Source organism: Adiantum capillus-veneris, chromosome 10 (assembly GCF_014529385.1).
Source record: "Adiantum capillus-veneris isolate H3 chromosome 10, ASM1452938v2, whole genome shotgun sequence".
NCBI classification, from domain to species: domain Eukaryota; kingdom Viridiplantae; phylum Streptophyta; class Polypodiopsida; order Polypodiales; family Pteridaceae; genus Adiantum; species Adiantum capillus-veneris.
In genome coordinates, this window is record NC_140940.1 from 49,316,460 (window position 1) to 49,337,981 (window position 21,522).

The following is a 21,522-nucleotide window of genomic DNA, read 5'->3' on the forward strand; positions in this document are numbered from 1 at the left end:
CCCAGAAGTTGTCTACCAAGCACCACAATGAAGCTGGAGGCCTGCGAACAGGCGAGCCATGCATCTTTTTCCTTAGCACAGAGATTCGGGGATAGCCCCCCACAAAGACGGCTCATTGCAAGGGCCACATCAGGAAGGCACCCTCTTAAGAAGTCTGGAGGTTAAGTGATGCCTCCTGCAGTGACGGTCTTTGAGATAGCATTGCTCATACACCTAAGCCAACATCAGCCCAATCAGAGTGGGCACATCTTTAGCAAAAGACAGGAAATCAAGGCTATGTCCACCCAATGGTGACATAGACCCACAAAGCAAAGACACCTACATTTGGGCTCAGACAGGAGCCCCTCCAAGGTAAAGACAGCAGTTATGCCTACTTTTGGCTCACAAGGAGCCCACTCAGGTACCACAAAGCATACACCTAAACGTGACTCAAACAAGAGGCTCTACAAGTATATTTGAATTCAAGACCTACATTCGGCTCGGACAGGAGCCTCTACAGGTACACATGAAGTCAAGCCCCATATTCGGCTCAAGGTGGAGCCTCACGGGCACACAAGAAAAGGTATGTGGTGCTTTCACATTGGGCTCAAGAAGATGAGTCCCACCATCAACCCTCTTTCTTCAATCGCACCTACAACCCTTCATCTAGATCGCAATGGATCTAAGCAAGGGAAAACAAGAAGACCCAAGATGAGCGATTCTCAGGTTTGTTTTTGTCGGCCAACAAAGGCAGGTTTATTAAGAACAAGTCAAAGTTCTTCAAGATCAAGACAGATATGTGTGAGCATTTAGGCTCAACTCAAAGCAACAAGCTTTGAGCAGATAGCAAGGAACAGAAGCGGATCGGCCAATCTTCTTCTCTACAAGTTACCTACTTCAAGTCTTGCCCTCAAGTTTGCAAGACTCAGATTAGAACATTCAGGTTCACTCGAGTCCTGAAGTATGTCCAAGCTTCAAGGTATTAATGGGATTGACTCTCCAGCAGTCTCAGGAAAACCTTGGTTTGTATGCCAAGGAAGGAATTAGATAGGCTTCATCTTTTTGGTCAAGGGATGGGGAACGGTGCTTAATAAGCCTAAAAGGTGAAGGAGCGGAGCGGAGCGTGGGTCGACTCTCTCATATACACACACACAGTGAGCTTACACAATACAGTACGCAGAGAACTGTTAGAAGGGTTATCTCCCAATACCTTAGTATTCACAAGAAATAAGTTAGTATATACAAAGAGTTAAAAGGAATTGAGTTAGGCAGGCGGCCAGCCATATCCGCATAAGAGGCCACTTGGGCTTTAATCCCAACAACCTCCCACTTAAAGTCCAATGTGGCACTTTAAGTAACTGTAAATCTATGAACATAAATGTACAAAGATTTACATGGCTGCCATCTATCCAATGCCCAATAACTCACGACAATGCACAAAGCCCTCTCCTAGAAGTCCCTTTGTGAGTAGATCAGCAGGATTGTCCTTGGTGTGGATCTTCAGCAGTTGTATCTGCTTGTCTTCAAGTACTTCCCTAATGAAGTGATATTTCACATCAATATGCTTAGTCTTCGAATGGAACACTGGATTCTTTGCCAATTGTATAGCACTTTGACTATCACAATATAACTCTGGCATATCTGCATTGATTCCCAAGTCTGCTACCAATCTACCAAGCCAAATAGCTTCTTTGCATGCCTCATTTGCTGCAACATACTCAGCTTCAGTAGTAGACTGTGTAACACAATCTTGTAATCGAGATCACCATGATATGGCACCTCCAGCCAATGTAAAGACATAGCCTGATGTAGATCTCCTCTTATCCAAGTCTCGTGCATAATCTGAGTCAGTGTATCCTCTGACACTCAAATCCAGACTACCATAGCATATGCGCATACTCTTTGTATGTTTTAAGTATTTCATGATACCTTTCACTGCCTCCCAATGTTTCTTGCCGGGATTTGACATATATCTGCTAACCACTCCCACTGCAAATGCAATATCCGGACGTGTAGCAATCATTGCATACATCAAACTACCCACTGCAGATGCATATGGAATCTTATCCATTTCAGCCTTTTCTTCCTCAGACACAGGACAATCTTGTTTGCTAAGTTTCACATATGGTGGCAATGGAACACTCAATGCCTTTCCCTTCTCCATATTGAAACGTTGCAAAACCTTGTCAATATACTCTGTTTGAGATAACCAAATCAACTTCTTTGATCTGTCTCTCTCAATGCGCATACCAAGTATATGACTTGCCTCACCCATGTCTTTCATGTCAAACGATTTTGCCATATTTGACTTCAAAGCTGAAATTTCTTCCAAGTGTTTGCCATCAATAAACATGTCATCCACATACAAAATAAGGATCAGCCAACTGCCATCCTTAGCCTTCTTTGTATATAGACAGTGATCGAACTCACTACGTTTGTAGCCTTGAGAAAGCATAAACTGGTGGAACTTATGGTACCATGCCCTCGGTGATTGTTTTAAGCCATAAAGACTCTTTAACAACTGGCATACCAAATGTTCCATGCCTTTCTCAACAAACTTTTCTGGCTGCTGCATGTAAATTTCCACATCTAAATCACCATGCAAGAACGCTGTCTTGACATCCATTTGGTGCAACACCAAATCCAATATAGCAACCAATGCAAGAAAGCATCTCAATGTAGTCATCTTGACCACTGGAGAGAAGACTTCATCAAAGTCAATGCCTTGTTCTTGCTTAAAGCCCTTGGCAACAAGCCTTGCTTTGTACTTTGGCTGACTATCATGAGTGGTGATCTTATACCTGTAAACCCATTTACAAGGTAGAGCCTTTTTGCCCTGTGGTAATTTAACCAGCTTCCATGTCTGGTTTTTATGCAGAGCTGTCATCTCTGACTGCATGGCCAACTGCCATTTTTTCGAGTCAACCACTTGTAATGCTTCCTTGTAACAAGATGGTTCTCCGCAATCTGTGAGCATGACATAATTTAGAGATGGCACATAACGATCAGGTGGTTTGGAGACACACTCAGAACGTCTCACCACAACTGATTCTGCGTCTCTAGCCACTATAGGCTGTTCCTGAGCCTGACCATGCTGTCTTGATGTGCTAGCACTAGGTCCATCTTCCCTGAAGACAACTCTTCTGATCTCCTCTGTCTTCTCTGGCTTAGCGTGAAACTTGGCTTCATTGAAATGCACATCATTGCTACGAATAAGATTTCTGGACTCAGAATCCCAAAGCCGGTAACCCATCTCGCCCGATTCTCCGTAGCCAAGAAATATACACTTCTTGCTCTTTGGTTCTAACTTATTTCTGAACTCCTTAGGAATATGGCTATAAGCTTCACAACAAAAGACTCTGAGATGCTTATACGAAGGTGCCTTGCCTGTCCATAGCATCTCGGCCACTGCACTCTTATCCAGAACCCTACTAGGAGACCTGTTGATCAAATGGACTGCTGTAGCCACTGCTTCCGCCCAAAATCCATCAGGCAACTCAGCATTTGACAACATGCTTCTGACCTTCTCTTGTATGGTCCTATTCATACGTTCTGCAACCCCATTCTGTGAAGGATTATATGGTGCAGTAAGTTCCCGCTTAATCCCTTTTGCTTCACAAAAGTCTTGAAAAGCTTTGGAAACGTACTCTCCACCATTGTCAGTTCTCAAGCACTTCAGCTTCTGACCACTCTGATTCTCCACCAGCTGCAAGAATGTCTTAAATACCTTGAGCACCTCATCCTTGTGCTTCAAGAAGTAAACCCATACTTTGCGAGAATAGTCATCTATGAATGTACAAAAGTACGCTGCTCCCCCTAGTGACAAACTAGGCATTGGTCCGCATAGATCACTGTGTACAAGAGCTAACCGTTCGTCCCTACGATTCCTCTTTGATCTGTGCGGTTCCTGTGTTTGCTTACCATAAACACAATGCTCACAAAACTCAAAATCTTGAAATGAAAAGCCAGGCAAATAACCATAATGAGAAAGTATTTCCATTCCTCTTTTTGACATATGTCCCAACCTACGATGCCACAGTGACACACTTGGCTGCTCAATCACATTAATTACATGGTTTTTAACCTCTGAAACATGTAAAGTGTACAGAGTTCCTGACTTGCTGCCATGTGCTACAGTTATCGAACCTTTGGAGATCTTCCAAGCGCTGTTCCCAAAAACTGTCACATAACCCGCATCATCCAACTTCCCTGTACTAATCAAGCTCTTTCGGATTGCTGGAACATGTCTGACATTCTTGAGCCATAAAGAAGAGCCATTCTGAAACTTCAACTGCACATCTCCCACTCCAAGTATGTCACAAACCTGCTCATTGCCAAGTCTGACATAATCTTTAGTAGCCACATATGATGTAAACCACTCTTTGTGCGGAGAAACATGTAAAGATGCCCCTGAGTCGATAATCCAATCACTCATAGCATGTCCATCCTCTGCAGTCAAGAAAACAGAATCAAGATTGCTTGTAAGGAAGATGTCACCAGCTGCTATACCAGAATCACTGTCTGAACTAGATCCTTTGACATTCACCTCTTCAATCTTCACTGAACTCTTCTTTTCATCTTGCTCAGAACTCTTTGTTTTTCCTTTTTCTTGTTTCCACTTCGTACAGTCTCGCTTCATGTGACACTTCTTGTCACAATGGTAGCATTCTATGTCATCCTTTGACTTCAAATCACGAGACTTACTTCGGTTTTGTGCCTTCTTACCCTTCTTCTCTTTAAACTGTTGTCTCCCTCGAACGACCAAAGCACTATTGCCTTTGCCTTTGTCAATGTTCTTCCTGTTCACTTCCTCTGTGAGCAAGCTGCCTTCTACATTGGCACTTGTAAGACCTTCTGGCGCGACAGAATTACTTAACGCTGTACGAAAAGTATCCCAACTGTCTGGCAAAGTGATTAAGAGAAACATAGCCTTCACTGAATCTGGAAAGACTATCTCCTGTGCTATTAACTGGCTGAAAATTGTGTGAAATTCATTCAGATGATTTGACATGGCTATCCCTTCCTTCATCTTCAAATCCACCAATTTCTTGAGCCAGTAAATCTGAGAAGTAGCACTTTGTTTCTCGTACATACCACATAGCTTTTGCCATACGCCATACGCTGTAGTCTCTTCTGCTACGTTGAAGTAAACATTTTCTGCCAGTGTCAGCATGATTGTGGAACAAGCTAACTCGTCAAGCTCTTCCCACTCATCTTCAGCCATACCTTCTGGTCTCTCCCCTTTGAGCTTCAGTGGCTTCACTTGTTTTTTCTGCACCAAAACCTGCCAAATCTGCTTCTTCTAGAATGGAAAGTTTGTGCCATCCAGCTTCTTTATGTTGTAAAGAGTCTCACTTTGAGAAGATGCCATATCTGCCAAACTGCTTACTCCTAAGAAAAATCCGGCAGAGTTTCCCCTGTAAACTGGCCTCTGTACACAGTAAACAAGCTGTAATCAACAAGCTGAACACCTCTCCTCAGGAACTGTCAATATTTTGAAAATTTTTGACAGAGTCTCCCCTGTAAACTGAGCTCTGGGAACCAAAAGATAGCTCAAAAACCAATCATAAATAGCTGACCAGTGACAAATCTAAAAAATCTCTGTAATATGTTGTCCTGTAAGCATACACTGTCTCCTGTCTGGGCGATGACAGAACCTGTATCTGTCTCAAGACTGAACCCTGAACAATGCCTCAACGGCCTGACGCATAAGATGCAATCCAGTGTCTACACAAAGTCATACATCCTAAGGGATAAAAGTCGGGTGTTACCTTGGAGGGCTTGTGGCTATCTTATCTATTTTTGAGTACTTGTCTTTGTCTATCTTTTTATTTGGTTTCATTTTTTTGAATTTAGCTAGCTTGTTAGTCCGCGTGCATAGTGCGTCCAGAGCACCCACCACAACTAGAGAGAACATTGCACCATTTCCATCAACAATTGCTCTCATTTTGGCATGTGCAGTGGGACAACTCTATCAGGTCTTGCAGGCTAGCCAGTCACCATGTAAGTTAGATTGAGGCAAGCCAATAGTGAGGCCAATTCTAGGGTGCCATAGGCATATCTAGTTGCTCCAACCATCTACCCTAATTTTAGCCTAAAATTTAGGAAACTTAGTTTTTGCATCTATGCATGCTTGTTAGTCTCTCTAAGTCAAGTGGGGCACATCTAATAAGTCATGTGAAGATTCAATATCTTCATCACTTATACTCGCCTTTCGCCACCTCGCTTGCACCATTGTCTCTATCTTCATCCAAGCCTTGTCTTGAGCTACCAAGGTCACCTTCATTGTCTCCACCATCACTTCCCTCTCCAATTTCTTCTCCAAAACCACCTCCCACCCCTCTGATCAAGTTTGTTATGGCAAAGGAATTGACAAACCTTCTCGCGGGGTCAGCATCAAGTTTCCTACTTTTAAGGGATTGTCTCCTAAGGATGTTGTCAACCATGTGAGGCGCTTCTTGTCACTCTGCCAAAGCGATGGACTAAAGCAAAAAGATGCCTACATGGTGCTTTTTACTTCACCCTGGAAGGATTGTTTCACAAGTGGTATTGTTAGTTTACAGAGGGCCACTTTGCCAATTGGAATGCCCTCAAGGCATCCTTCACTATTGAGTTTCAATCAAGTGACTATAGGGTGAAGGTCTTGGACTAGTTGGAAATCTTGGACGTGGGTCCTAGGGAAACCTTCACCAAATTGATGACACAAGCTACAACCCTTGTAGCGAAGTTATCCCAACAACTTGGAGATTTCATGATCAAGAAATAGGTGGAGAAGGCCTTTCCGGCTTTGACTCAACAAAAGCTTCAAGAAACTTTGCGCGTTGAAGCTACCATGGATAATTTGTGGCGGCAATCACTAGAATAAAAAATGCCAAATTTCAATTTGTCAGCTCAGTAGGTATCTCTTTGCCCGTTGTTCTTATGAATGACCCTATTGTTGACACCCTGTTGGATCTCAAAAGAGAGTTAGGAATGCTTAAGCTACATAGGGCATGTTAACCCTCACGGCACACGGACACCTGATCACCTACGACGGACATGTATTATGTATTTGGTAGAGTCAGGTACCGGGCTTGTCGGACCAATACGGAAAGGTAGAGTGATCGCCAATGAGAGGCGCACTTTAACTTGGACATTCAAGGGATTAGTTGGTTAAGCATGGGCGCCCAAGTGTGAATGGGGTGAGCTCCTATAAAAGCCAACTAAACCTAATTTTTACTCATTCTCTCATTTGTGCAATTGAAGAGTGCTCTTGCTCCATCTCCATCTTCTTCTTCTTCTTCACCTCCTTGTGTGTGTGTGTGAGAGAGAGAGAGAGAGGGAGAGTGTGTGTGCGATCGAGCATTACGAAGGCACGACGGCGGCGAAGCGGTTGAGCGCGGCACGACTGCAGCTTCTTCTTCATCGCGGCGAGGAATCCACCACGAAGGCGAGCGTAGAGCGGTGAGTGACACACCCTTTGTTTTCTTGAGCTTGCTAGTTTAGGCTTGTTGTGTGCTTGGAGCCGTTTGTGGCTCGCATACGGTGTATTGGCAAGTCCCTTGCTTCGACAGTGCGGCAAGGAGCGCACATTTTTGGCGCCGCTGCCGGGGATATGCCCTACACTAAGCTCGGTTAGCACTTTACGCTTCCTTGTGGTGCAATTTCTATCATAGGAAAGGCAGGAAAGGAGTGTGTGGAAGGTTTCTGTTTTTTGCGTTTTCTGCAATTGCTGTCAAGTTTCAATTTCTGTTATTGTCTACGTTTTTCAAATTCTGCAATTTCTGCGTTTTCAAGTTCGGCGTTTCCACTTCCTGCAATTTTTCGCATTTCTGTCAAGTTCTGCAATTTCTGCGTTTTTTCTGCCAGTTTTCTGCATTTTCTGCGTTTTTTCTGCATTTTCTGCAATTTCTGCGTTTTTCTGTCAGTTTTCTGCAATTTCTGCTTTTTTGCGTTTTTCTGCATTTTTTTAATTGCTGCGTTTTTCTGCATCAAAAAAAAAAAACAAAAAAAAAATTGAAAAAAAAAAGTTAAAAAAAAAAAAAAAAATTGTGAAAAAAAAAATCTTAAAATTCTTAAAGGGAAAAAAATCGGAAATTAAGAACGCGAGCGAGTGGGCGGCGAAATTTTTCCGAAAATAAAAAACGTGACTCTTAAAACGGACGGTTTGGTTTGTATAAAAGATAGATCGGGATCGTTTTCCCAAGCCCAAGCCCAAGCCCAAGCCCAGGCCCAGGCCTCAGTCCTCAGTCTTATGATATATACTAAACTCACTCTTATATATATACCCTACTCCCTCAAGAGAGAATGAGAGCATGTGGGACAAGTCCTCCACTCTCCTCCTTTCTCTTCCCACTTGCACCCTTAGACTTTCTAGTTTGGGCCTAGTTCCCTACTGGAAATTGACAGTTTTAGGGATTCCGAGGGCATAGAGTGACCAAACGGAGGGCTGTAAAGCACGGCACGACCCTCTGACCGATACGCTCGTTTTGAGCTATCACACGGCCCATTCCACGACACGCTCTAAAAAATCTAGCAAAAAAACAAACAAAAGACACGCTAAAAACTAGTCACAAGGCCTCCTAGAACAGCTTTTTGACACCTTAGGGTATCAAAAGCACATGCACTTACGCTCTGGGCGGGTGCTAGAACACGAGCATATTGAGGGTGCCTCTGTTCATACGGACACCCATTACCCATCCACGATAAGCTCTAGACCCTCAGCGGGGACACAAGGTAGCACCACCCAAGACCCTAAAATAGCCGCTAGTGATTCCTCCTCCGACTCAGAAATCATGGAAGCATACCCTACCCAAAACACTGTGAGAGAAGGCCATGCACCTCCCGAAGCTCCACAGCCTAGTACTAGTATGTTTAGCCGTTTCATGGAAACATTAGATAGAGCTACTCGCTCGGAACCTGATGCAAATGAAGCACACGAAGAGGATGGGTTGGACTCTGACACACCTCTACGATACCCCATTGAGTTAAATAGTGCCTATGGAAAAGTGCTATATAACGCCTTATTGGACACGGGTGCTAAATACAATCTGCTATCCTATGGGGTGTGGTGTCAGTTAGGGAAGCCACCTCTATCTGAGAGTATTATCCAAGTCAAGGGTGTCAACAAGAAAAAAACTGCGGTTTTTGGAATCTGGCACACTTCTGTCAGTTATGACAATGGGGTGGTAGCTCAAGACTTTTTGGTCATGCCTACTGGAACTATGGAGGGTAATATAAACCTAGGCCGCACGTGGATGATAGCCACCAAATGCACTATTGATTGGGGGACTGGGGGTGTTACAACGCAAAAACCAACTCTTAGCCCTACCACTCAAGCCATAGTCCCTGAGATATTGCCCAAGGAAATAAAACCCAAGACATTGCATGTCCAGGAGGTTGAACCATACATCCCCATAGCCCAACTCTCTAGAGCTTCAACTAATGTAGTTGAAAGAAAGCTTGAGACACACAAGAACCATCCTAAGGTAACAGAGAAAACATACAAGTGGGTCCCTAAAACCTCTGTAGTGAGCATGGTTGATGCAAAAAAACAGAAGCCTTGTAAGAAACGTACCACTCGCTCCAAGAAAAGTAAGAAAATGTTGCGATGGATCCCTAAACGACTATTGGAAGCCCAAGGCTACTATCAAGGAAATGATCAAATCTGGGTGCCAAAACGTAGATTGTGCTCTTACCTATCACCTGACCCAAGTGAGCCCAATCCCATAGCTCCAAAACGAATCAATGATCGTGGAAAGAAAAAAATCATAGAATGCTACACACCCGCTCCCGAGCTAGTTTGGGTACCAAAGAAAGAACGATTTGTTCCACCTAGCTCAGGAAGGGGGGAGTCCCATGAAGATTCTAGCTCCTCATGTAATACATCCATAGAGGTAAAAGCTTCTACACAGCCTCCATCTATAGTAGTGGACCTCCATGAAGCTACAAAAGAATCCACACCTCCCAGTGTTCAAGAATCACCTGATGAACCACTTCAAGTTCGATCCTGGGAGAGTACCTTACCACCCTTGCAACTTGACGAGGCACCTAGGGTAATAGCAAACTACTGGCAAAAATCCTCACCTATTACCAACTGGAACAATTGGTTTCAAAGGGTGACAAGCTCATTTCAAACGGTATGATCTACCCAAGGAAGGGGGGAGTGTTTGTGGACATCCATCATTCACTTGCTTCCCTCTCAACCTTTTTCCCTGACCTCTTAATCTCCGATCTTAGGGAATGTATATATATAGCCTTATACTCACAAAAAAACAAAAATAGTAAAGAGCAAGAGCGCCTAGCAATGAGAGAGCACCCTATCAGATCTTACATATAAGTCCAAATTCACCGTGTCAAGTCAAGCAACACACAAAAACAACTCTTATGTTTTAAAGGCCTAACCAAATCTATCTGTCTTGTCAGAAATGGCTACTTCACCAGAGGCATGCACTTCTATTTTTGATGAAAGGTACCCCTTGTCTTTTCAACAAGTGTTCTACGTATGCTACCCTATACTTTCTTGCGAATGGGATTTGATAGAGAGCCTTGCATGTGAGAGAAATTTTGAGGAGTTAGAATGGCTGATACGTCTATGGCTAACTAGTGATCCCTACCCAGTGGCGAATGTGTCTCCAATGGCACATGCTTATTCTTTTGCACAAGATGAGTATCCACGCATCACGAGGTTCTTGATTAGTATGCTTGCACAAGAGGATGATGAAGAGGAACTAATAGAGACCGAGGAAGACTATGGCCTCACGGACAACGATTTTATTTATCTAGATGATGAGGATAGAGGCCTAGCCTTAGGGTGGCCACCCGGTTTATATAATATCCTCTTTCCTTGATTCTAAAAGGGGTGACAGATAGGTAGGTTAGGGGTCTAGATTGTGTTTTGAGTTTGTTTTTTAGGAGTTTTAACTTTTCCCACTGATGTGCCTCCTGGAGGTATTCCTTTTGTTTCCTAGTGTGTACAGGAGCGTGTTTCTATTGATAGGATTTGGACCTTCATGGAACCTTTCTCTCGTTTACACTTCATATCAAGCGCGACCATCAACACAAACAGGTGTTTCTTGTCCATTAGCATTGCCCTTATCTTTTTGCATCTATGTTTGTCTGCTTTGATTGTGATTGGTAGCATACTATTCAGCGCATTGGCTTAGTATCAAACATTTAATTCAATGCAATCTTTTGTCATAGTCACTTGTTTAGGTGTAAAAATCAAGCAGTCCGACTAAGCTAGTTTGACCAAGCTAGGTATTAGAAATCTTCTCTTAATACCATGGGGAATGCCTTCCTAATAAGCAATGGTTACTTAGGTTCTTAATCCGATTTAGGCAGCATTGTATGAAATGTACTAGGGCTTTCTAGTGGGCTTAACCCTATCGACCTTTAGCTTAAGTATTATAAAGGGAGTTTACTAATGTGATGAGCCTGGGGAATGTAACAGTGTTATATGACCCCCCAAAGTTACAAAATTAAAATGATGAAAATGAACAAACAAAAAATCAAAGTGCCACAATGTAAAATTTTAAGCTGGAAGAGAAATCTCAGCTTGATTTGGTACTTCACTCACATGTATTGCCTATGGTACTAGAGCCCTAGAGGTTCCCAGTGTGGGCGCTTTTCCTTGAAAAGCAAAAAACCCAAGGCATACAAAATAAGCACCCACTTCAAAATTGAATCACTGTGAAAAGACCTTGGGGGGTAAAAGAAAAAGTAATCAGTCAGGCGATGATTTCATGAGAAATTCCTTTTATGGTAGCTTAACTACAAAGTTTTCTAGGTATAGCCTCTAGTCAGCCCTTGAACATGAATACTTGGCTCTCGCGATTAAACAACTTAATTGACCACAGAAAGTTAAGAAGCTTACCCATGGTATTAATATTCGATCTCTAGTGCTTTTCGACCGTCAAATTAGTGACCCCAGACTTGTTTAATTTTTTGCCTTTACATCTGTTTATGCATTTGATTACATTGCAATTTAATGTTCATTGCTAACAAATTGTTTGAAATTCTTTTTCCAATCAATGTGTCTACCTAAAACTGCATATGCTTTTTAAGAGAATGCAATTACTGTGCCAATGTTGTTTGATTTTGCAGTGACTGAAGAAGGCTAAGGACATTCATCTCAAATGCTCTTCCACCTCGACGAACCAGCTTCAACTCAATAGCTTCCGAGGACGGAATCTACATCAGGAAGGGGGGCATGTTAACCCTCACGGCACACGGACACCTGATCACCTACGACGGACATGTATTATGTATTTGGTAGAGTCAGGTACCGGGCTTGTCGGACCAATAGGGAAAGGTAGAGTGATCGCCAATGAGAGGCGCACTTTAACTTGGACATTCAAGGGATTAGTTGGTTAAGCATGGGCGCCCAAGTGTGAATGGGGTGAGCTCCTATAAAAGCCAACTAAACCTAATTTTTACTCATTCTCTCATTTGTGCAATTGAAGAGTGCTCTTGCTCCATCTCCATCTTCTTCTTCTTCTTCACCTCCTTGTGTGTGTGTGAGAGAGAGAGAGAGAGAGGGAGAGTGTGTGTGCGATCGAGCATTACGAAGGCACGACGGCGGCGAAGCGGTTGAGCGCGGCACGACTGCAGCTTCTTCTTCATCGCGGCGAGGAATCCACCACGAAGGCGAGCGTAGAGCGGTGAGTGACACACCCTTTGTTTTCTTGAGCTTGCTAGTTTAGGCTTGTTGTGTGCTTGGAGCCGTTTGTGGCTCGCATACGGTGTATTGGCAAGTCCCTTGCTTCGACAGTGCGGCAAGGAGCGCACAGGGCACTACAAGATTAAAAGACATCCTTAGACAGATTGGCTCAATCGTCTCAGCAGATATATATGGTGGCACAACTCAAAAAGGAGCTAGAAGAGCTAAAAGCACAGCAAGAGGCTAGGACCCAAGTATGGTGCACAGCTGCAACAACCTCGGCCATCCACCTCAAAAATGCCCCATGATGGTCCACTATTAGCTTTGTGGTAAAGGAGGTCATGAGGCCAAGGATTGCTACCATCTGAAGGGTGCCCACCATCTGTACCAAGATTTTCCTTGGCCATGCACATGAGCACCGCTCCCACAGACCCTCTGGCGATTCACCCTGGGCTACTCACTTCGGCCCTAGTTCATCTTTGTCGTTGCTACCATACCTCGCAATACCTAATGTATCGCGTTATGATGGCCCCATGATCCAAATATTCTATACCACCCCTAGCTTTGACCAAGTTTTTGTTATAACGGCACCTCGCCATCCACGTCCCACCAACCCTTGGCTAGTGAACCAACCGGTGATGTGCTACATGTATGGTGAATATGGTCACTACCAAACTAGATTCTCTCTACAAGAAGGAGCTCCACCATGGAGACATTGTCTAGATGCCAAAGATCACTACACAAGAGACTGACCCAAGCAACACCCATCTTCTTCTCTTGACATGATCTAGGTAAGTTATCTGCTCACTTTACAAGAAGTGAGTGCACGAATGCGGCGTGCTTGCACAGAGAGTGTGAAGGGGAGAGAGAGAGAGAGAGAGAGAGAGAGAGAGAGAGAGAGAGAGAGAGAGAGAGAGAGAGAGAACGACACAGGATGTGGGTGGAGCTCTCAAATCTCACTGTGTGAGCACCATGTGAGAATGTGAGTGGGAGCTCCTTATTCTTTGTATGTATAAAGAATAAGGAGATAAATGTGGGCAGCCGGACACTCGCCGACGGACACGGGCAAAGCACAATGAGGCACACTGCCTTTACCTATGAAAGCGGTGTGTGTGCACAGAGAGTGTGAAGTGGAGAGAGGGAGAGAGAGAGAATGACATAGGATGTGGGTGGATCTCCCAAATCTCACTGTGTGAGCACCAGTGAGAATGTGAGTGAGAGCTCCTTATTCCTTGTATGTATAAAGAATAAGGAGATAAATGTGGGCAGCCGGACACTGGCCGATGGACACGGGCAAAGCACGGTGAGGCACACTGCCTTTACCTAACATTCTCCCCACTAAAGGTTGTGTGCCAATAAGTGGCAAGAAGACTAGCCTAAAACTAGTATATACAAAAGGTGAGAGAAGACGCCTCTCAACCTATGCCCACTGGCTCACTCCAAACATGCTCTAGTGTAGATGCAACATGCATACCACTAGGGCTAGAGCTACGATGATACTCATGATGCAGGTATCGAGTGACAACCTGCATGGCTTCACAATGCACAATGTCAGTGTCAGTCATTGCACGACTGACAAGTCCCACTGCAAATGCACCACCCCCATAAGCAAGATCAGGACTCGAGACCAAAAGGTCAGACATGAGAGACCCAAAAGCCTCTGAGACATGCACTATGTGTGCCAACCTATCCCTATCAGCAACCTCAGTGCCATATGCATCCTCATCACGAACCACCTGACTATGTATCACCATGTCAGCATCATCGGGCAAAGGCATATCCGCTAAGAATGAGTGCAAAATCAAAAAATCAGCACCACTTCAATCACACACAACTGTCTGAAGGACACTGTTGTTGATAGGGTACTTCTTTAGTTGAAGTAATGTTTAGTCGGATTGTCGTATTTTGACTATGTAAATCGGATCTAAATTGGATTTTGTTGAGCTGGATTTTAGTTGATCGGATATTTAGACTTGTTAAGTTGGATGTTCATGTCAGTTAGAGCAGTTATAACTTGTTAGGGATAGAAGTAGTCACGTGGAGAAATGAAAGGAGATGTATGAATTTTGAGAAGAAGGAAGAATTCTGATGTCTGATCTTGTTTGATTCCTAAGTCTGAAATGTTTGTTTAAACTTCTACAATATTTTTTTATCATGAATTGGGTGTTCTTCTTTCTATGTGCTAGTATGTGTGAGAATGAAATCCTTGTGTTGTTGAACCCCAACACATTTGGCGATCCTGTTGTATCTGATTCTTTTTGAGATAGCATTTGGGATCGTTTGCGATCTTCTTGAATGATGATGTATGTCAGAGGGACATAGACGGACATCTTGAGTGTATTACACGAGGGCTCAGGCCCAAGAAGAAAATATTGATCCTTTTCAATATGGCCCAATCATAGAAGAATAGGGTGAAACAAATGAGTCTGAATTACAACCAGAAAACCAGGTAGAAGAGAGTTCAGGAGCACCAAAGGGCAGGCAGGTGGGGCAATTTGTTGGAGCTTTACTCTTGACAACAAGATCTGCAAGAAGTAGAAGAAGACACCACTTTGACCCATTACAGGTATCTACCAGGCAAATATCTAGGAGAGTACCTCAGCCCCCTCCCATGGCTCAACCACATCCTAACCTCAAGGTTAAGGCAGCAAAGTTTAGAGGAAAGTTGGTGAGAATGCTAGTTGTCATGTGGCCCAATTTGAGACCAAGTGGCAAGCAAGTGGGCATCAGGCTATATATGGAGATGATATAAAATTGCAGCAATTTGTAGCAACACTAGAAGGCAAGGCCATGATTTGGTTTAGCGAATATGGAATTGTACACTTTGCAACCTATGTTGCCCTCCGAGTAGCATTCTTGCAAAGATTTTGAAAGGAGAAAACTCTGACTGATATTTTAAAGAAAATCGAAGATAGCAAACAAGGGAATATGTTGGTAGAAGATTATGCTCAAAAATTCAAAATTTTGGTGTGGACAGATTGTAGGGCAATGAAAGACCCACAAATGAGATGTTGGCAGGTTATTCCTTGAAAGGTATAAGAAAGGGATTAAAGAATGTTGTGCCCAGCATTGACATTGTCGGTGGTTTTGATAATTTGGTCACAATTGCAGCCCGAGTTGAAAAACGACTTGGTATGACCGAGACAAAAAACAAGAGCAGGGCTAGTTCTGAATCTGAGAATGAGTCTAATTCTGAGTCTGAAGTTGATTCAGAGAGTGATTCCGAGGTGTCATCAGAAAGTGAAGCTGAAGGTAGCAAAGTAAAACATAATAAGAAGAAGCATGGAAGTAAGAAGAAAAAGGATAAGAAGGAGAAAGGGGAGGATTTGATCAATCAGTTGAAGAAAATGGGGTATTCCATTGTGGCCCCCAAGGAAGAGCAATATTGTCAGATTTGTGAAAGGGGAGGACATAACACAGCTAAGTGTTGGTATAATCCGCACAATAGAGGTAGACCTACTCCTAATGCTGGAAGAGGGAGAAATGATGCTGAAACCAATCAAGTTGCTCCTTTCAGGGGGAGACCACCATTTCATAGACCTCCTTGACCTCCAAGACCACCTTGGAGAAATCAGGACAATAATCAAAGAATACCACTAGGTATTATGCCATGTGTGTATTGTGGTGCACCAGACCATTGGGTTGGTTTGAATTGTGCTTTATGGGTTACACATCGGAGGAGAGGGGAATACCAGTGGTACCCTATAATCAGGATAATCACCAAGTTAACCCACGGCCTCAACAGCAAAATCAACCACCCGCTCAAGCCAATGTCATTATCATTGATATTGCTGAACAACAACCAGCAGAGGCTTTATTGGAAGAAAATCGGAAGTAGAAAATTCAAGAGCATTGTGATGAATGGGCATGTGATTGTCCTCAAGCTAGGGAACATCAGGAGATAGATGTTATGGTGGTTACGAGGTCAAAGGGAAAAGTTCCTATTCACTGGAAGGAGCCAAAAGGAATTCGGGATCGAGTTTAGAAACAGGTTCATAAGGACCAGCAGCATCAGAAGGTGGATGACATTCCTTCCGATATTGAAGAGGAAATATTGCAGCAGCATTGTGAGAAACCTTTAGTATCCAAGGATGATAAGGATTTGTTTGGGGTATTAATAAACTCCCCCTTACAGCTTTCTTTGGATCAGTTATTGTGTTTGGTTCCAGCTTTCAAAGATAATTTTTTTAATAGATTGTTATCCAAAGAATCTTCAAATCCGACAAAACATATGCTAGAGACTATTGTCAATAATGTTGATCCAGCAGATGTGGATTTTGTGGTTTGAGTGATTAAGGTGGTATTTTAGAGTACTTTGTTTGAAGAAGTGTTACTAGATGGAGGATCTGAGTCAACATATTGGTTGAGTCTATTTATCATAAGATGAAGTTAGGTAAATTGGAGCCAGCACCATTTCAGGTAAAGATGGCAGATCAGAGGAGAGTTCAACCCTTGGGAATTCTAAGGCAGCAAGCTATTTACATTGCAAGAATTAAATTTCAGGTGGACTTTGTTGTGTTGAAGATGGAGAAGGGTAATACCTCCAATGATATGTTATTGGGAAGGCCTTGGTTCAGATTGGCTAAAGTTAAGCAAGATTGGGGAGATAATGAAGTTGTTATCAAAAAGGAAAAGCAGGCAATTGCAATCCCTATGTTGGGGAGAAAGAATATTCCTTTCAAGGAACGACCATTGTATGCTCAGTCAATCAACTTGGCAGAAGAAGTGGTAGATGATGAAGAAGAAGCATTCTTAAGAGCCAATCCAACCATTGTACCAATCTTTAAAGTTGATGTTGATGGTATCTTGCAGAAAGAAGAAGTGGAAGAGTTGGCAAATTCTGATTTGGTACCTAGACAGACAATTCAGGGATCCGACTTGGTGCAGTTGGTGGATCGGACTTTGGTTCCTACTTCCAGGGAGGCCTTGCAGACAGCAGGAGGAAAAGGAAGCAAGGGATTTGGCTGAAAGATTTATAATAAAACATTCAGAGCATCAGCTAGAGTCAAGCACGATGAATTGAAGGACCTTAATTTGGTTACTGAAGAGGATCCTAATATTGTCAAGGTCATTATTCATATGGATGGACAGTTTTTGCATGAGTTGTTTCAGTTGTTAAAGGAGTATAAAGATGTTTTTGCCTGGGATTATTCTGAACTGAAAGGTATAGATCCTGATTTGCATCAGCATCATATTAATCTGAAAGAGGATGCAATTCCTATTTTGCAACAGAGGTACAGAATGAATTCAAATTTTGCAGAGCAGGTTAAACAAGAGATTGATAAGTTGTTAGTTGTTGGCTTCATTAAACCCATTCATGAGGTTACATGATTGTCACCAATCATTTTTGTTCCCAAGAAGAATGGAAAAATCCAAGTTTGTGTTGATTACATAAAGTTGAATGCAGCCACTATTACTGATCCTTTTCCAATGCCATTTTGTGATGCTATATTGGATGTTGTAGGAGGGAAGGAAATGTAGCTTTTTGGATGGATTTTTTGGGTATCATCAAATTAAGGTGGCTAAAAAGGATCAGCACAAAACAACCTTTATAACCACGTGGGGTGCTTTTGCATCTACAGTGATGAATTTTCACCTCAAAAATGGACCACCATCGTTCAACTTTACAGCATATAAAACATTTAAACCATATTTGCAGGATTTCATGAGAGTCTTTGTGGATGATTTTTCTGTCTTTGGAAAGAAAGACCTTCATTTGCAGCATCTAAAGTTGTGTTTTGAAAGGTGTCGACAATTTAGAATGTGTCTTAACCCTTTCAAGAGTGTTATTGTTGTTTGGAGTGGAGTACTTTTAGGTCATGTGGTTTCTTATGAAGGGATGTCTATTGATGAGAAGAAGATTGAAGTGATTAAAGCAGCAAAAGCTCCACAGAATGTTAATGAAGTTAGCAGGTTTGTTGGTCAGGTGAAATGGCATGCTAGATATGTAAGATATTTAGCCAATGTCTGTATGCCTCTCACTCATTTAACAAAGAAAAATGTACCTTTTGTGTGAGCTGAACCTCAAAAGAATTCATTCCAAAAGTTAAAGAAGATGCTTTCTATAGCACCAACATTACAACCTCGAGATTGGCCATTACCTTTTCATGTTTTTGTTGATGCATCAGATATGGCCATTGGTGCTGTCCTTATGCAAGAAAAAGTTAGGGGATGGTTCCGACTTGTTTATTATGCTAGCAAGGTGTTAACATCATCTGAGAGGAACTATGATGTAACAGAAAGGAAAGTTCTTGGTATGGTCTATGATTTGAATAAATTCAGGCATTACTTGTTGAGCAACAGAGTTATTTTTCATGTGGACCATCAGGTATTGCTTTACTTGAGTGCTAACAGGCAAATTGGCAAGATGAATGTTGTTGTTGCAAGAGTTTGATTTTGTAATTGTGCACAATCCTAGCAAAGAGCATGCCGTAGTTGATTATTTAAGTAGAATTGATACAGGAGATGAACCAACAGGGGTTTCCAATGATTTGATCATACCATTTGAATCATGGTATAATCAAATGCTCATATTTTTGATAGATGGTACAATGCCAATCGGATTCTCAGGAGATCAAATAAGGAAGTTTGCTTTAAAGAGTTGACCACTTTTGGTAATAGCAGGAGCATTGTATAGAAAAGGGATTGATCAGGTAATCCGATGGTGCATTCCAGACTTTGAACAAAGAGCTATTTTATAGGAAGCTCATTCAAGAACAGTTGGAGGACATTTTCTGGTGACATTACAGGCAAAAAAGTTTTGCAAGATGGATTATGGTGGCCCGTTGTAAGATGCTCATGAGTATGCTAAAAGCTGTGTGATTTGTCAGAAGTTAGGTCAACCAGATGCCAGAGATAGAATGACAAATCATCTTATTTTACCTCTGGAACCTTCTACCACCAGTAGGGGATGTAGGTACATCTTGGTAGCTATTGATTATTGCACCAAGTGGGTTGAAGCAGTGGCTCTGAAAGACAATAAAGCTGACAGTGTTGCTAGGTTTCTCTATCACAACATTATGACTCGATTTGGATGTCCTGTGGAGCTGGTCATTGATAGAGGCAGCCATTTTCTAAATGAGGTGATTGCTGAGTTAACCACAATAACTGTCGCCCTCAAACATATCAAATGCATTATAGAACAATGTATCAATCTCTGGCTCAACTAATGTCACCTCAACCAATTTGCCCTCACCATTAACTCATGTCCTCACTCCTCACCCTTCACCTTCACCTTCTACTTTGTCTCAAGAAATCTCAGGCACTACTAGAGTACTCACAAGAGCTGAAAGAATAGCCAGGAACATATCCTTGCCCATAGAAAAACCTCTGCCTACAAAACAACCTAAGGAGTTAATTAAGTTGCGGCCGATTGTGGAAGAAGAAGAGATAGAGCCACAAAATACAGCTATGCCATTGAAATTTGATCAAGCGTACACAAAAGCCGTACAAGACATGGAGGCCCAAGCCCTACCACAAGGAAGGCTACAGAGGCTAATGTCATTGCCAATTGAGGATATTCTGAAGACCACCTACAAAAGCATCTCATTGTACAAACTTCTTCAAATAGACCCTACCTTTAGGGGTTACCTTCTTAGGGAAATCAAATCTCTCTACCCCTCGTGCCTAAATAGTGACGGGCACCAGTCCACACTTTTCTCCGAAGAGTCATACATGAGTTTCTACCCACTGACACCCCTCACTGGCTATAAAATTCCTCGCCTCTTAGTGTCCATTTATGGCCATCAGTTTACAGATGTCAATGGATGGTGGCTCAGGAATTAACTTCATGCCAAAGTTCACAATGCAACAGCTTGGCTTGGTTCCCACAAAGAGTGCTACTTTTACTGTTACCTTAGCCAACCAACACAAAGTCCGCCCGGTCGGAGTGGTGGAACAAGTGCCAATGGTCGTAGAAGACTTCACTTTTTTGACTTGACTTTGTGGTAGTCTAGCTACCAATAGTGGATGGGGGTTTCCATTTTTTAATATTGGTAGGCCTTGTCTATGACATACTCATGCACTTCATGACTAGGGCAATGATACAATGTGGATCACTACACCAAGTACAGGGTTTAGACAGCTCCAATTGAAAAGTGGAGCTAACCCATCCAATAGAAGGTCTTCCCTCAGTATTGCACAACATGATGACTAGAAGATAGAAGCTAAAGCGACCGAGGAGAACCCACCAGAGGAAGAGGTCTTACCCAATGTCCCTGGTGACAATGAGCTCCTCGAATGGTTAGAGACAGCACTTGACCCTCTCTTTTTTGAAGTCCTCATTGGGATGGAGGAAGACACATGTATCTAAGAAGAAGTGGAGTCTCTTGGTCTCAGAGAGCCCATCACTCAGCACAGGCATGGTAAGAAGCCTCCCCTACAAGGGAAACAAGAAGAAGATTCAAAGCATGAAACTGACATAGATATTCTTCCCTATCCAAGGGCAAGGCTAGGAGCAACCCCAACCCACCACAAAGTCAGCATACTAGCTCCAAGAAAATTAAAGATGACTTGCCTTTGGATGAGCTTCCTCAAGGATGGTTACAGGAGTAGGCACAAGACTTTCCCATTGATCAGACTTTGGATCATGATGTGAAAGCATTGTCCAAAACTAGCCAGGATGTAGCCAAAGAGTGGAGCCCAAACAACAATCAATATCCAGTCAAATAAGTCAACTTAGGTATTGCAAAAGAGCCCAACCTAGTGCTACTGGCGGCATGGCTCTAGGATCATCCACAATTACTCGATTTGATGTTTTCATCCATTACAAGTTGGAAGGATGTTTTTGCTTGGTCGTACAAAGACCTCGTAGGACTTGACCCAACTCTAGGAGTTCACTCCATACCCCTACAAGAAAATTCCAAGCTTGTGTGAGGTCGGGCATGTTGAGATGTCAAGCTCAA